The following is an 18245-nucleotide window of genomic DNA, read 5'->3' as shown; positions in this document are numbered from 1 at the left end:
AAAAAAAAAAAAAAAAAAAAAAAAAGAATTAGAATTAGACACTTCACCTAACAAAAGGATATGCAAATAAACACATGAAAAAAATGTTCAGGCCAGGCGCGGTGACTCAAGCCTGTAATCCCAGCACTTTGGGAGGCCGAGGCGGGTGGATCACGAGGTCAAGAGATCAAGACCATCCTGGTCAACATGGTGAAACCCCGTCTCTACTAAAAACTACAAAAAAATTAGCTGGGCATGGTGGTGCGTGCCTGTAGTCCCAGCTACTCAGGAGGCTGAGGCAGGAGAATTGCCTGAACCCAGGAGGCGGAGGCTGCGGTGAGCTGAGGTCGCGCCATTGCACTCCAGCCTGGGTAACAAGAGCAAAACTCCGTCTCAAAAAAAAAAAAAAAGGAAAAAAAGAAAAAAATGTTCAACACCATTTGCTATTAGAAAAATGCAAATAAGGTGGAGCATGGTGGCAGACGCCTATAACCCCAGCACTTTGGGAGCCTGAGGCTGGAGGATCAGTTGAGCCCAGGAGTTAAAGACCAGCCTTTGCACAGAGTGAGATCCCACTTCTACATAAAAATTTTTACAAAATAAAATTAGCTGGATGCGGTAGCATATACCTGTAATCCCAGCTACTTGGGAGGCTAGGGTGGAAGGATTCCTTGAGGCTGGGAAGTCAAGGTTACAGTGAGCCAGGGTCACACCAACCTGAGCAACAGACAAGACCCTGTCGCAAAACAAAAAACAAAAAATTTAAAAAGAAAAATGTAAATAAAAACCACAATAAAACACCACTCACACTGAAAAAAAAAGTTAAAATTAAAAACACAACATATAACATAAATGAGATTACAGGAAAATAAAATGGTACAATCAGGTCGAAAAACTGTTTCACTGCAAAATATACACCATATGACTCAGCAATTCTACTCCTTATTTGCCCAAGAGAAATAGAAAGACTTGTTCATCAATGTTCATTGTCACTTCAATCATAATAGCCAAAAATTGGAAACCCAAATATCAGGTGAATGAAGAAACAAACTGTGGTATAGCCATACTACAGTGAATACTACTCAGCAATAAAAAGCAACAAACTATTGGAACACAAAGCAACATGGAGGACTCTCAAAAACATGCAGAGTGAAAGCAGCCAAACATTAAAGAATACTTACAGCATGATACCAATTATACAAACATTTTACACACACATTACACACACACACACACACACACACAGATTTTTTGAGACAGGGTCTCACTCTGTCACTAGGCTAGGCTGCAGTGGCATGATCCTGGCCCACTGCAGCCTCGAACTCCTGGCTCAAGATATCCTCCCCACTTCAGCATCCCAAAGTGATGGGAATATGGGCATGAGCTACAGTGCCCAGCCCACTTACATGAAATTCCATTACCTTATATGGGTGATAGTTATCTGGGTGTGTACATTATCAAAAGTCATCTAATCGCACACTTAAAATGAGTATATTTTGTTGTTTAAATTATACTTCAGTAAAGTTGAATTTCAATGCTAATAAAACAGTAAAGTTTATTTACATAAGCCTAGATTACAGAAAATTTTGGGAAACTATTATTTGAGTCATATTATTTGTATTTTGGCCAAATAACAGTAGCCTCCTAAACAGTCTTCCTTCAATGAATACTCCCTAGTCTTTACTCACTCAAAGTAAACAGACTAATTCAAAACCATTCTGGTTTCTCCAACCAAAAGCTCTTCTTGCAACCTACTTCAGAAGCATATTATTGCCTATTACCATAAAAACGTATTAATAGAAGTTACCATGTGCCGGATGAGGTGAGGATTTATAAATATTATCATTTAATGTTAAAACTCTGCCTGTTACATAGGTAGCATTATCTCTATTTACCAATGAGAACATTGAGGGTGAAACTCTGGATAATTTCCCTAAGGTTACACAAGGTACAAAACAGAGAAACAAGAACTGGCCCATTATACAACACTGCCTCCCACAAAAGTAAGTGGTTCCTTTCTTTGTACAGCATGATGTCATCCCTTTGAAGGAGAAGGTGGAATTGCTACTTTAACACTGACAACAACTTTGAAAGGCCCAGTAGTTGACCCTTCACCTGTCATCTCCAACAATCCTTACTCCTCCAGCAATCCTTATGAAGTGGGGTCCCACTTTATAGGTGAAGAAACTGAGGTTCATGGAAATCAAGCAATTCATCAAAACACAAACCTAAGTGGAAGACCCTGAATTCAAATCTTTATCTGTCTGACTTCAAAGTCCATGCTTTTACCACCATCTTACAGCACTTCATTAAAGGCATTAAACAACGCATTATACAAACTGATAGTGGTGAAGGCTAAAAACACGATGTCTTTAAAGGAGAAAAGTCTGACTCTTTTACAGCCATATTACAATGGTTATCCTCATTTCCCCAGATCTTTAATAATGACTCTGAGTATTGTTTTTAAAACAAAGACTAGTACCAAGAAGTGTTTTGTATGACACAAAGCCAGAGGCAAAAAGAAAAAAAAAAAAAAAAAAAAAGAAAAAAAAAAAGAAGTGTTTTGGATTTGGGATTTTTTTAGATTTTGGAATATTTGCATATACATAATAAAATATCTTGGGGCTATAACCCAAGTCCAAACATGAAATGCATTTGTTTCATAGCCTGAAGGTAATTTTATACAATGTTTAATAATTCTTTGCATGAAACAAAAGTTCTGGCTGCAACTTGTCACTCGAAGTCAGGTGTGGAATTTTCCACTTGTGGTGTCAAAAAGTTTCAGGTTTGGGAGCATTTCAGATTTTAGATTTTTGGATTAAAGATACACAATCTGTAAATTAAAATGCTAATATAAGGAAGAACAGTTCTAAATATTACAGTCAGGGAAATCCTGAAAAATCCAGGATTATATATTCTGTGCCAAAATACATCAAATATGTAAAGACTTCCTTCCATAAATCATCTGTACTATAATACCACATAACTCATTGTTTAAACTACTTCAAAAATAAAATCTGTTCAGATAAAATATGTGGCCTGTCAACTTTCAGGCAAAATCAAAACTCTACTTTGAAAGTGATAAAGCACCTTTCTCTCATTATTAAATAACAATCATTCAGGGCTCTATCTCATCTCACATATTACTCTCCAGAATACAAGTCCGTTTTGTGTTTTGCTTTATAATGCTGCCGATGGAAAATTCAAGGAAGTGGTTAGTTACCTTTCTCAATATTGAAAGTCTAAGAAATCTAAAAATAAACTTCATCTACGATCTTTCTCAATATTGCTCAATTCCACTAAATCATAAGGCCTTTTCCTGACCACCAGTATGAGAAATAAAAAGAAAAAACTTACAATATACATCTGAAAGCCTCAGCAGCAACACTTCTTAGACTAAGAGTGTAATAAAAACCCACTTACGAGGGAAGAAAAATAATTTTCATTCTTAAACTAAGTGATTTATAGTGTTTTATATCAAACATCTCAGGAAGTTAAGACAACTTCATTAACACAAGTCCCCTAAAGTCAAAATCAGAAGTCTTAAACCTGACTGGGCACAGTGGCTCAGGCCTGTAATCCCAGCACTTCAGGAGGCCAAGGTGGGCGGATCACAAAGTCAAGAGATCAAGACCATCCTGGCCAACATGATAAAACCCGGTCTCTACTAAAAATACAAAAATTAGCTGGGCATGGTCACACACGCCTGTAGTCCCAGCTACTTGGGAGGCTGAGGGAGAAGGCAGAGGTTGAACCCAGGAGGCAGAGGTTGCAGTGAGCCAAGATCACACCACTGCACTCCACCCTGGCAACAGAGCAAGACTTCGTCTCAAAAAAATAAAAATAAGTCTCAAACATTAGAATACATATGTGATAATAGCTGGATGACTAAATACATCCAGCTAAGCATGCTCAAGTTTTAGAACAAGATATCAATCAATCAACCACCTGCTTCTCTAGTTTCCAAGGTCTGTAGCCAGCAATGCAAAAAAACAGCAATCTGTTTCCTCATTAATGTATATCCTCGAACTGTCTTCAATCCAATTTCTTTTTTAAGTGAAAGCAAGTTTATCAGAGAAGAAAGTACAATCTAACTTCTATTTAAATAGTAAGAGAAATGACATTTGAGTGAGACCTACAAAATATACTCTGTATTTATCTACAAAATATACTCTGTATTTATCTACTCTTCTAGGTTCTATTTCTGGATCAAGTAATCCACCAACATATCACTCTGGTTACAGAGGTCACAAACTTGAACATATGAAGCAGACTGGTGAAGGACAAAAAGACTAATTGTGCTTAACAAGAAACCATGAGCTGCTATTAAAAAGTATAATTCAAAAATTCAAAACATTCAACTGTTAACAGTAATATCGTTATTGGGTATGCATTCAATAAAATTAAATTCGATCCCTGCCTCACAGGGATCACCCTTTTGGTGTGTGACCAACACACTTCCAAGTAGAATCAGATATTTTAAAAAACTTCTAAATATAAAAATATAAAACTTCCAAATATTAAAAAAAAAACTTCTAAAACTTAAAAAAAAATGGGAGGGAGGGTGCCATAGTGGCTCACATCTGTAATTCCAGCACTTTGGAAGGCTGAGGCAGAAGGATCACCCGAGGCCAGGAGTTTGCGACCACCCTGGGCAACATAGTGATATCCTGTCTCTACAAAATTAAATTAAAATAAATTAAATCAACCAGGTGTGGAGGCACATGCCTCTAGTCTTAGCTACTAGAGAGGCTGAGGTGGTAGGATCACTTCAGCCCTGTTTCAAAAGAAAAAAACAACTCTATTCCATACTCCAAGATTATTAAGATTTTCCCATTTATTAATTAATTTAGGAGACAAGAGTCTTGCTCTGTCACCCAGGCTGGAGTGCAAAGGCTCAATCACAGCTCACTGCAGCCTTGACCTCCCAGGCTCAAGCAATCCTCCCACCTCAATCCCTAGCACACATTACCACACTTGGCTTATTTTTTTAATTTTTTTGTAGAGACAGATCTCACTCTGTTGCCCACGTTGGTCTCAAACTCTTGAGCTCAAGCAAACTTCATACCTCAGCCTTCCAAAGTACTGAGATTACAGCCATGAGCCATCATGCCTGGACAGATTTCTTTTAAATTGTTTTTTATTTTTGTTTAAATGTGTATTGAAAAAAATTAAAGCAACACAAACACACATACCACTCCAGTGGTAACTATTGTTAACATTAATTATATATTTTTTTCAGACCCTTCTATATCCATATATAGACTGTATATACCGTATACATTAGGTGTCTGCCAAAATTTTGTACCATAAGATTATACTGTGCGTATTTTCTCTGCAATATACCTTTTTTTTTTAACTTAACTAGTACACAGTAGGCATTTTCACGTCACAATGTATAGCTCTAGCTTATTCTCTTAATGTCTACAAAAAAATTCTGAAGTCTAAACACATATAATAAATTTTTAACATTTAGATTGTTTTAACTTTTTTCACTAGTCAAGCAGAGTTCCTAAGAGTTTTTAATGAATATTTTAATAAACATTTAGAAGACAATTCACAGAAGGCTTACTAACCTGGGAAGTTTTGAATACCTGTGTAGGAGTCACAGGAAAATGTCCCCTTTGCTCTCTAATGGTTCACTGAAAACCCAACTCACAAAAGGTAGATCAACTGAAGAAATGGAGTAACAAATTTATTAATGTTCACGAGGAAAACCAGAGTGATCACCCCCATATTTCTTAAATAAAACACAAAGAAAATGGTAATATGTTTTACAATAATCATTAAAAACACAAACCATATAAAAAGTTAAGAGATAAGCCAAACAGACTGAGAATATTCACTTAACAAACATAATCAGTATGTAATGAATTTAAAACTTTCTAAAATCAATTTAGAAAGACCACCCAAATGGCTGTGGAAGGAAAAGAACAGCCAATTCAAGAAACAAACACTTGAACAGTCATCTAACATTTGAAAACAGACCCAACCCCATAATCAAAAAATAAATTTAAAAACATGCTACCATTTCAAAATCATCTGATTTACAAACAAGTAAAAAATCTCACAATGCCGTGAATAATAACAATCTGAAGACAGCAAACTCTCATATTCCAGTGCTAAAATATGCAAAGTGACAGCAAATTTGACGATATCCAACACAGATAAAATAATTCCCATAACCTCCAAAATCTTCAGCCCACTAATTGTACTTCTGGGTAATTCACCACAAAGGGCTTCATTTCAAACTTAATAACCACATATATATACACATAGAAATAAAAATTTCACAAAACATTTTGTCCTTATTGTTTGCAATACAACCCAATACTTTTCTATCTAATTCCTAAATTGATTTCACAATCCATTAGGGAGTTACAACATGCAGTTTTTTTGTTTGTTTTTTGTTTCTTCATTTGTTTTTTAAGATGGAGTTTCGCTTTTGTTGCCCAGGCTGGAGTGCAATGGCGTGATCTCGGCTCTCTGAAACCTCTGCCTCCCAGGTTCAAGCGATTCTCCTGCCTCAGCCTCCCAAGTAGCTGGGATTACATGCACCCGCCACCACACCCAGCTAATTTTTGTATTTTTAGTAGAGATGGGGTTTCACCATGCTGGTCAGGCTTGTCTCAAACTCCTGACCTCAGGTGATCCACGCACTTCGGCCTCCCAAAGTACTGCTATTACAGGTGCAAGCCACCACGTCCAACCACAATTTGAAGTTTTAAAAACTTGCCAAAGATCTTAAATGTAAACACAAGGATTCCTTATAAGTAAATGTTCAATGTAACACTGTTTTTAATACATGAAAACCTAGAAACAATTTAAATGCCTATCAACATAAGAATAAATAACTTTAATCTGGCTATATTCATATAATAGAATATAATTTTACAGCAGATAAAAGTAATGACTATTAGGTGGGCCATACGAAACTGTCATTTTTGTAGGTCAAAAATGGTAACGTATCAGCAGTTTCATATAAATCCAAAAAATTTCATGAAAGATAAGTTATAGAATAGGCAGAATATATCATTTACATAAAATTTGAAAATATGCAAAGCAATACTACAATTTGTGAATATATACCTATATAGTAATTATATAAAAACGATCAGGCCAGAAGCAGTGGCTCACACCTGTAATCCCTGCATTTTTGGGAGGCCAAGGTGGGCAGACTGCTTGAGTACAGGACACCAGCCTGGGCAACAGGCAAAACCCAATCTCTACAAAAAAATACAATTATTAGCCAGGCACAGTGGTGTACACCTGTATTCCCAGCTACTTGGGAGGCTGAAGTGGGAGGACAGCTTGAGCAAAGGAGATGGGCTGCAGTGGCCCACGATCATGTCACTGTACTCTAGGCTGGGTGACAGAGTAAGACCCTGTCTTGAAAAAAAAAAAAAATCAACACCATACTCAGGATAATAGTTAACTTCTAGGAAGAAAGTAAACTGTAATTCAAGCAGTTGCTTCAGCTGTATATATCTTTTTCCGAGGAAAAAAATGAGAAATGTGGGAACATGCTAAGATGTGCCACAGCTGTATGGTTAATATATGAATGTTAATTATATTGGTCTCTGTAGTCTCATGTATGTTTGAAATATTTTTAAAAAAACCTTTATTGGCCAAATAAAACACAAATTTGCAGCCTAAATTCAAATCAAATCCCACACAAAATGCATTTCATTGGCTTGAAATCTTAATGCTTACCCCTTACCTTTTTTTTTTAATGTAGGGCCACTAACAACAACAAAACAGCTTTTATATAATGTCCTATTTAAATAGTTTCTTAAAATCTGTCGAGAGGATTTTACCCCTCAAAAACTGGTCTTGTTCTTCCTTCTAGTTTAGTGCTATGTATTTTATCATATTTCCATTTTTACCCTCACTGCCAAGCAAATTCAAACCCAATTTTTATTCTTAGTCATTGAATTATGCTGCCACTTGGGAAAAGAATATATGCTTTGTCCTTTCCTTGATTTCTTCTTTTTACACATATTTTATTACACTTCCAGATCGTTTATTTTAAGTTACCAGAAATCCTTTCTGGAAGAACTAGGATAAAACAAATTTCAAGAAAATAAAGTCAACCTTCTGTTCCATTCTGTTCAAGTTTTCATAATATATCCCCCACCACAAAGACTTCCTCCTTAACCAAAGGAATGGGTATATGGATACAACTAGGCACACATGTTCACTAAACTAAATTTCAAAACATGCAAGATTAAAGTGAATATGCAACCAATGAAAAATAATTAGCTGATATAACAAACATCCAAAAGAAAGGCCAAAGTGTAATAAGCTAACTAATTTTGCCCCTTTAAGACCATATATTTTGCATGTTTTGTTTTCTGTACATACATATTGTGGAAATAAGAATATTCTTGGTCGGGCTCAGTGGCTCATGCCTGTAATCCCTGCACTTTGGGAGGCCAAGGCTAGCAGATCATGCAGTCAGGAGTTCGAGACCAGCCTGATCAACATGGTGAAACCCCATCTCTACTAAAAATACATAAATTAGCCAGGCATGGTGGCAGGCACCTATAATCCCAGCTATTCAGGAGGCTGAAGCAAGAGAATCACTTGAACCTGGGAGGTGGAGGGTGCAGCGAGCCGAGATCATGCCACTGCACTCCAGCCTAGGCAACAGAGTAAGATTCCATCACTAAAAAAAAAAAAAAAAAAAAAAGAAATATTCTTATATTCAGTAAGTACAATAAGAATGTGTAACACCATCAGTCAGTTACAAAGAAAACACCATTTTGTTGTAGTCTTCCATTAAAAAACTTAAAGTGTCCTTTCCTACAGGTATTTTTCCCATGCCTGAAGATAATCTGGCAATTCTCAGAATTCAGCTTCCCTTTTCCTTCTGTCTGGACACTTAAGATGTCTAATTAAACCAATCTATAATATTAGCCAACATATATCCCCTTCTAACACATGATAAAAAACACAATCCAGAAAAACTGAAAACCAGAAGTAATGTGAAACAAATCCCCTACTTAACAAATTCCTCAACTTCCAATTTCTAAATACCAAATGTACTTGTAAAAGACGCTAATTATTTCCTAAAAGGGCCTAAGATATCAATTAGTCCTATGTAACTCATTTTAGAGATGAGACAGACATACGCCAAAGTGACAATTTTATACTGCTGTTTTTCTTTTTTTTTTCCGAGATAGAGTTTTGCTCTTGTTGCCCAGGCTGGAGTGCAGTGGCACGATCCAAGCTCATCGCAACCTCTACCTCCTAGGTTCAAGCGATTCTCCTGCCTCAGTAGCTGGGATTACAAGCATGCACCACCACGCTCGGTTAATTTTTGTATTTTTAGTAGAGACAGGGTTTCTCCACGTTGGTCAGGCTGGTCTTGAACTCTCAACCTCAGTTTATCCGCCCACCTCGGCCTCCCAAAGTGGTAAGATTACAGGCGTGAGCCACCACGCCTGGCCTATACTGCAGTTTTTCAAGTTTATGTTTCACAATTTGAAAAGATTATTTTTAACAAAATTAAAGCACTTCACTCAGCAGTAAGCCCAAAAGAACATGAACCAATTTAGGTTTTTAAAGGACTATTTACTCACCACCTGCTATATACCAGACCTGCCAGCAGACATGCAGAAAGTTATATGTTCCTGACCCTCAAGAAATATATCGTCTATTAGACATGCACCCAGATTCTTTTTGATCAGTGATAGCAAAACCACATGCTTTCAAGAGCCAACGAGAGAATGTAAATAGGTGGAGCAGCTCCACCTAAGGGAGTACCAGGAACAGAACACATGCACCACCTGAAGTAATCATAAATCAACTTCAGAAGAATGCTATTGAAACAAAACGCATCTCCCAGTTAGACAGAATATAATGGAAATGTTTAACCTCCTATCAGATAAACGAAGATCTTTTTTTTTAAGTTTGTAATGACATGGAGAAGCTAGACCCCATCCACATTTCAGGTGAGGGTTTATAATGCTGTGACCTTTCTGGATGGCAGTCTGATGACATACATCAAAATGAAAAACATATTTTCTTCAACTATTACAAAATTACTAAAGGGGAATTAACTCGCAATAAATATACATAAAATGTATGGACAATTTATAATCCATTTATATAATCTAAACATCCAGCAATAAAAGCACCATTAAGTTATGGCATATCAATTCCATAATACACTAGAGAACTACTAAAAAGAACAGAGTAGGTGTAGATATAAAGTAAGCCACAAATATTAATTTTAAAAACATACACACAGGGCCTGGCATGGTGGCTCACACCTGTAATCCCAGCACTTTGAGAGGCCAAGGCAAGGAGAATCACTTGAGTCCAGGAGTTCAAGACCAGCCTGGGCAATATAGTGAAATCCTGTCTCTATTAAAAATGCAAAAATTAGCCTGGTGTGGTGGCGTGCAACTGTAGTCCCAGCTACGTGGGGGTCTGAGGTGGGAGGACTCCTTGAGTCAAGACTGCAGTGAGCCAAGATTGTGCCATGACACTCCAGCCTGGGTGAAAGAACAAGACCCTGTCTCAGAAAAAAAGTAAAACACATACACCCCAAACACACACACACAATCATCCAAGACAGCACCACCTGCTGAGCTCCCAAGTGCTGTTTCCCGTCACATCCAAAAACACAACTCCTCACCACCGCTGAGATGCATTTGCAAGGGTCAGTGGTATGGGTTCTCTGAGAACTACTCACTGTGGATCCAGTCTACAGCCAACATGTCCTGCAGAAACTAGCTGCCCAGTAACAAACATCAGCTATAGAATCTAATAAAGTGGATCCACTGGTTGACATTAAAGGGTTCCTACAGCAGTACTATATACACTACAAATCACAAGTGGAGGTTCTCAAATTAAAACCAAATAAACCCGGAAAAGAACTGGCAGAGCTGGTGATATTTATGGCACAGATTGGTCACTGTTACCCAGAACGTTCCCCAAGAGCTAAAAGATCTACTTTCCTACAATTATACTGTCTTGAATCAAGATCATCTAATAACATTTTGCAAAGCTTTGATCTTGCTGAAAAATAAGTATCACATCAATCCATCAAGTTTGCTAGAGCTCTTCTTTGAACTTCCAAATTGCCATAAGCTTGTGAGACTTTACATCCTCGTGTTATGACGGATAGCAAGAATATTAACTGTAAAACCCAAGAATAAAGTGGATATAGTACTGCAGAATTTCATACACACCATATTAAGAGACGGCAATGTAATTACAGCCAAGGTATCTTTGGATATGATGACTGAACTCAAGAAACATCTGGACTGGTGCCAAAACTGTCAATGTCATCACAACTGCATGTTTCAAGATACTGGTTGCTGCCTTGACATTCTTCTAGGATAAGATGATGAAGAGAGACAAATAGAATAGACTCAAAATCTGAGGATAAAGTGAAAAGAGGCCTGATACTGCAGTGTGTCACTGGGAAGAGGGGCTCCAAACACAAAACACTGGAAAGGTTAGGAAAAGTGCCCAAGAAACAAAAGTAGAAAAAACTCAAGGTATGTAACTTTTAAGCTATTAGCCTTATTCACAATCCCCTAAAGTTTTACCAAAACACTCCTGAAGCACATAGCTAAGGAGAGGTTTGAAGTAACATGATGCTCATAAGTCTTATCTCCAGATTGGTAGGAATTCATAAGCCTTCTAACTTCTATGCCTTTGGACAAAAGTTTCTGCTGCGGCACCACAGGGAAGTAACAGAAATCATTCTGTTTGCTGAACACACATTTCATAACCTGTTAGTCCCAGAGATCATTCAGTTACTGATCATGACTGTGACCAACCATTACGGACAAGAACTTTGGGGAAGACGTGACAGTCCGAATCAATACTATAAAAGAGATAATAGCTCGAATGGGCATGGTGGCTCATGCCTGTAATCCTAGCACTTTGGGAGGCTGAGGCAGGTGGATCACAAGGTCAGGAGTTCAAGATCAGCCTGACCAAGATGGTGAAACCCTGTCTCCACTAAAAAAAGAAAATACAAAAATTAGCTGAGTGTGATGGCATGTTCCTGTAGTCCCAGCTACTTGGGAGGCTGAGCAATGGCGCCACTGCACTCCAGCCTGAGTGACAGAGTGAGATTCCATCTCAAAAAAAAAAACGAGATAATACTCAAAGTCCCCAAGCCATGACAGAAGACCTTCCTTAAGACCTGTCCCAGTTTAAAACACACAAGGATAAGAATATGACGATGTCTACTACAACTGTGATTCAGTTCTTCCAAATCCTCAGATGATGCAGAATAAATTTCAGGGTAAGCTGACAGAGACCCCAATAAAATCAAGAGTGTAAGAATATGGCCAGGCAAAATGGCTCCTGCCTGTTAAATCCAGCTATTCAAGAGGCTGAGGGAGAAGAATCGCTTGAGGCCAGTTTAAGACCAGCCTGGACAACTTGGCAAAACCCCATTTCTACAAAAAAATACAAACGTTGGCCAGGCATAGTGGTGCATGCCTGCAATCCCAACTACTTGGGAAGCTGAAGTGGGAGGATCACTTGAGCCCAGGAAGCAGAGGCTGCAGTGAGCCATATCACTATACTCCAGCCTGGGCAACAGATTAAGACTCTGTCTAAAAAAATTAAAATAAAAAAGAAAAGAAGAAAAAGAAAAGGATAAAAATGATAAAGATGGGTGGGGAAGCACCAGTCTCAGTGAGGAGGAGGGTGCTGCTGGTCAATTTGCTGATGAGTAGAAACTGCAAGAGATGTCCAAGAAGCTGAATGGCACCTATGGAGGAGTGGAAAGCCAAAACTAAAGGATGACTTCTAGAAAATCTGCATGGCTCAACTAAGAAAAAAATTCAGAGCTGCCCCAGGGAAAGCTCAAGAGGAAATGTATTGAAATAGATAGTGATAAGGAGCAAGAAATTTTTTGAAACATTGACGACCTTCAAAAAATCCAAAGTCTGACAAGGAGACACGATTAGCAATTGAAATGGCTGGACTGACCAAAAAGAATTCATGAGGAAGAAAACCAAAGTGAATCCATTTTCCAAATCCAGAGATAAAGAAAAAAAAAGAAGAACTTCGATGATTAGGTATAGCCAAATTGTCCAGTCAAAAAATAAGCATTCCTTTGGGAAAAAGCTGCTGCCACTATGAGAAAAGGAAGGGAAGAAGGGAGGGAGGGAAGGAGAGAGGGAAAAGGAGGAAGAAAAGAAGGGAGGGAGGGAGGGAGAAAGAAAAAGAAAAAACAGAGAGAAAAAGTAATATCCAAGCCAGTCTTCCATTCCCAAAAAAAATAAATTTTGTCATTAATCTGAAAATTAGTAAATCAAGAATGTTTACATTAAAAAGTCCAAAAGCACTGTAGCTTGAAAACCACCAAAATGCACACTGCTGAATGACTGGTTTGGTCATTTTTTTTTTTTTTTTTTTTTTTCTTTTTTTTTGAGACGGAGTTTTGTTCTTGTTGCCCAGGCTGGAGTGCAGTGGTGTCTCAGCTCACTGCAACCTCTGCCTCTCAAGTTCAAGCAATTCAACCGATTCTCCTGCCTCAGCCTCCTAAGTAGCTGGGATTATAGGGGCATGCGCTACTAAGCCCCACTATTTTTTCTGTATTTTTAGTAGAAACAGGGTTTCATCATGTTGGCCAGGCTGGCCTTGAACTCCTGACCTCGGTGATCCACTTGCCTCAGCCTCCCAAAGTGCAGAGATTACAGGCATGAGACACCACGCCAGCCCACTTTCTGTTTTTCTTTTTTTTTGAGACGGAGTTTCGCTCTTGTTACCCAGGCTGGAGTGCAATGGCACGATCTCGGCTCACCGCAACCTCCGCCTCCTGGGTTCAGGCAATTCTCCTGCCTCAGCCTCCTGAGTAGCTGGGATTACAGGCACGTGCCACCATGCCCAGCTAATATTTTGTAGTTTTAGTAGAGATGGGGTTTCATCATGTTGACCAGGATGGTCTCGATCTCTTGACCTCGTGATCCACCCGTCTCGGCCTCACAAAGTGCTGGAATTACAGGCGTGAGCCACCGCGCCCGGCCCCTGATTTTTTTTTTTTTTAAGAGACAGAGAGTCATGCTATGTTGCCCAGACTGGTCTCAAACTCCTGGCCTTAAGCAGTCCTCCCACCTCAACCTCCCAAGTAGCCGGGACTATAGGCACAAGTCACCATGGGGCTTGATCCCATTTTTTTTAGAAAAACAACTCTCGGCCAAGTGCAATGGCTCATGCCTATAATCCCAACACTCTGAGAGGCTAAGGCGGGAGGATCGCCTAAGCCTGGGAGGTTGAGGCTGCAGAGCCATGATGGCACCAGTGCACTGCAGCCTGAGCTACAGAGTGAAATCCTAAAAAAACTGCAACACAGCACTACGTAAACTATGTCTGTGGATTCGACCAAGCTTGGATCCAAAAAAAAATTTTTTAATATTGCATCTATATTTGGAATGTGCAAACTTTTTTTCTTGTCTTTATTCCATAAACAATACAGTGTAACAACTATTTACATAGTATTTACACTGCATTAGGTATTATAAGTAAACTAGAAATGATATAAAGTATTTGGGAGGAGATGCACAGGTAATATGCAAATACTATGCCATTTTATATCAGAGATTTGAGCATCTGTGGATCTTGGTATCCATGACAGGTCCTGGAAACAATCCCTACAGACACCAAGGGATGACTGTATATCTCTGGACTGTCTAAACTTTCTACACTGAGCAATAATATAAAGAGAGGCTCTGTAGCATATTGTTAAAAATTTGGGTTCTCAAATCACACTGCATGAATTCAAATCCTAGCTCCACCATCTATCTGCTAGCTGATAAACTTCATTAGTTACTTAATTTTTCTCGTTGCCTCAGTTTCCTCACCTGTATAACAGAAATCATTGTATGTACTCACAGAGCTGCCACAGCAATTAAATGATTTAATACATATAAAGTAGTGGAAAATTGTCTAGTACATAGTTAAGTGCTCAATAAATGTTAACTATCAGCATCTTCATTACCAAGCATTTCATTATTCCTGAATTTTCTTTTTAAATCTTGACTGGTAAGACAAATCAGGAACACCTAGTTCATAAGACCCTTTCTAGAAAGACCGCAAATGCAGAAAATACAAATGCATTCAAAAACCAAATACAATCCGAGTCACAGCACCAAAAAAAAAAAAAAAAAAAAACACAAATACAAATAATGACATACTTTTTTAAAAAGCAGATTACACGGCCAAGCGGTTGCTCACAGCTGTAATCCCAGCACTTTGGGAGGCCAAGGTGGGTGAATCACCTGAGGTCAGGAGTTTGAGACCAGTCTGGACAACATGGTGAAATTCCATCTCTACTAAAAATACAAAAAAAAAAAAAAAAAAAAAGAAGAAGAAGAAAAAAATTAGCCAGGTATGGTGGCGAGTGCCTGTAATCCCAGCTACTCAGGAGGCTGAGTCAGGAGAATCGCTTGAACTCCAGGAGGTGCAGGTTGCAGTAAGCCGAGATCACCCCACTGCACTCCAGCCTGGGCAACAAGAGCGAAACTCTGCCCCCCGCCAAAATAAAAAGAAGCAATTACAAACCAACATTTAACAATGTGAGTTCAGAGTTCATTTAGATAAAAAATAATCACCAACAGGTTCTACAGTCACACAAAAACAATCCCTGAGTGGTGTGCTTGTAGATAATTTTTACTTTCTCCTTTACAATTCAGGGTCTCATTTTAGTTCTCAACATTGACTATGTATCATTTTTAATGAAGCTAGGCAAACTTTTTCTATTAAGGGCCACACTGTAAATAAATATATAGGTATTATAGGCCATATGGGTCTCTGGCACAACTAATCAACTCTGCTGCTGTACCACAAAAGAAACCACAGACAATATCTAAACGACTGCATACGGCTATGTTCTAACAAAAACGATTTTTTTTGAGATGGAGTTTCCCTCTTGTTGCCTAGGCTGGAGGGCAACGGCACAATCTCCCCTCACTGCAACCTCCACCTCCCGAGTTCAAATCATTCTGCCTCAGCCTCCAGGGTAGCTGGGATTACAGGCATGCGCCACCACACCGGGCTAATTTTCGTAGTTTTAATAAAGATGTGCTTTCACTATGCTGGCCAGGCTGTTCTCAAACTCCTGACCTCAAGTTATATGCCCGCCTCAGACTCCCAAAGTGATGGGATTGCCTGCATGTGCCACCGGGCCAGGCCTAATAACATCTTCATTTACAAAAAGAGACAACTGGCAGGACTTGGCCTGCAGGCTGTAAAATTTGTCAATCTGTGAAAAAAAGAATAAAATTATTTTCATTTTGGGAAACGAAATGTGATACTAAAAAAAAAAAAAAAAAGGTGCACCAGCTAAACTGATATTATTGATAGTAAACCCCATTCATTTATAAATTCATACAAGAAGCCTAAGAGATATGGAAAAAAAAACTCTTAAAGGCTCTGGAAATCCTACTTTCATTTCTAGTGCCAAATAAAAAGAGGAAATCTGCTAACCAGACCAAAGTCTAGATAGGAACGTATACTGGTGGGCAGTTACAATCAGAAGTTAAAAGAAATATGCCTCTCACATTTAACTTGCAATTTATTCAAATTTCATAATTCACCAACAAGCAGCTGCCACATGTGTGGAAATCTTTACTGATGAATTTTGGTTACAGATCATCACAATCAGCACGCTGACAACAAATTTATAAGAACGGATGGAAAACATCCAGGAATTACCTAAGAGTTGTTTAAGGAGACACAAGAGTGGCCTTTGATAAGAGGACACTTCAAACATTAGAACTAACAAGATATGTAATCTCCCCGCAAAAAATAAAGCTATGGGTAGAAGAAATTTTTTTCTGAAGGAATTTTTAACATTTCATTTGGAAAAGTTTTGTGATCAAATAATTTTAAATGTTATGACAGATTTATTGGCGTGTAAAGGGATTCCCTTGGTGAGACGAAGGGGTGGTTAAACAGTCTGCTTTTGGAACATAAATGGGGACAATAACCAAGTCTCAGAAACCCAGAGTCAAAAAATTTAAAGACCATCCTATTAAAAAAAAAAAAAAGAAATAAAAAACGTCAACAACCTGCAATGAAGTCACTGTACCCCATAAAATCCCAATTAGGCATTTAAACCTTTCTATCGAAATTCACTTTTGGACCATTTTATGAAGTTGTCAAAATTTCAGAGGCAAACGTTTAAATCAAGGTCAAAAGCCAGGAGAAGAAAATGTATCAGTTTCCAATACAAACTCTCTCCGAGCCCCCTAAAAACTGATTTATAACGCTGTCATCAGTAACTTCAAAAGAAGCGAACGTTGACGGGCCGGGGCTTGGGAGAACAGGACCCAAGGTACCAAGCAGGCCGCCTGACGCGCCACCAGAGAAAGATCAGGGAACTCTCCCCACCCCAGTCACTGAAAGTAGTGCTTAGAGAGCCCATCCCAAGCCTCCACCAAAGAAATTCCTCTAAGAGATAGAAGAGATGGAGACGAAGAGGGGCGGGCAGATCCTCTCCGCGGACAGTGAGCGGGAGCAACTGCACCCGAAGGTGAGCAGAGCTGAGGGCGGCGGGCTCCGACCCATTGCCACTACAGGCGCGACGAGGCGGGCGGTGGGCGCCGGGCTCCTCCGACTGCAGTCGCAAGGCGGGCGGCTCCAGGCCCCCCACGGCCGCCAGTCAGACCACCGCACCCCGCGCCGGGCGGCATGTCAGACTTAGGGATCAAGTTGCGGGCCCGGACGAACGCGCGCTCTCCGGCCCGCGCCGGGGACACTCGCCCCCTCAGCCCTCACCTCCCCCCGACCCCAGGCTCTCCCTCTGCGCCCAAACGGCGCCCACACTCCAGAGACCCTCACCTGGAGCCCGTCGCCTCCTCGCCGCGCGTCTCGGACTTCTCGGGAACCACGGCTGAGGGGAAGGGGGAGGAGGGGGGAACGGAGGAGGGAGGGGGCCCAGCCCGGTATAGGCGCCGCCGCTGCCGCCGCCGCGATGCCGCTTCTGGAATCGCGCTCGCCCCGCCGCGACCGCGACCGCCGCCGCCACCGCCGCCGCGTCTCCCCGCCCCCACGTCGCCGTGACGCGCATCGCACGAGGCGGTTCGAGCCAATAAGACTACACTCCGTGCGCAGCCGCGCTGTCCTAAACCGGAAGCTGCCCCTCTGACCGCTCTAGAACCTGGGTGCATCGTGGGAGCTGTGGTTCGGCCAGGAACTCAGCGAAAACTATACGGGGCGTCGAGGGACAGAGGAAGGTACACTCCTTAGGTGCTCACACAACACCTCGGAGTTTTTGCTCCCACCGA

The 18245-nt window shown here is 39.9% G+C and overlaps 1 protein-coding gene across 1 annotated transcript in view; it reads right to left on the bottom strand.

Moving 5' to 3' along the window:
- ADIPOR2 (adiponectin receptor 2) overlaps positions 1 to 18028 on the bottom strand; it is a 94709-nt gene extending 76681 nt beyond the window's left edge. The window contains exon 1 of the mRNA XM_032254462.1: positions 17800 to 18028. The gene's annotated coding sequence lies outside the window, so the exon portion shown is untranslated. The remainder of the gene's footprint in view (positions 1 to 17799) is intronic.
- Between the last annotated feature and the right edge of the window lie 217 nt (positions 18029 to 18245).

This window comes from Sapajus apella, unplaced genomic scaffold (assembly GCF_009761245.1).
Source record: "Sapajus apella isolate SASKATOON/1434 unplaced genomic scaffold, GSC_monkey_1.0 scaffold86, whole genome shotgun sequence".
NCBI lineage: Eukaryota > Metazoa > Chordata > Mammalia > Primates > Cebidae > Sapajus > Sapajus apella.
The sequence above is the reverse complement of the archived record's forward strand: the minus strand, read 5'-3'. Positions and strand labels throughout refer to the sequence as shown.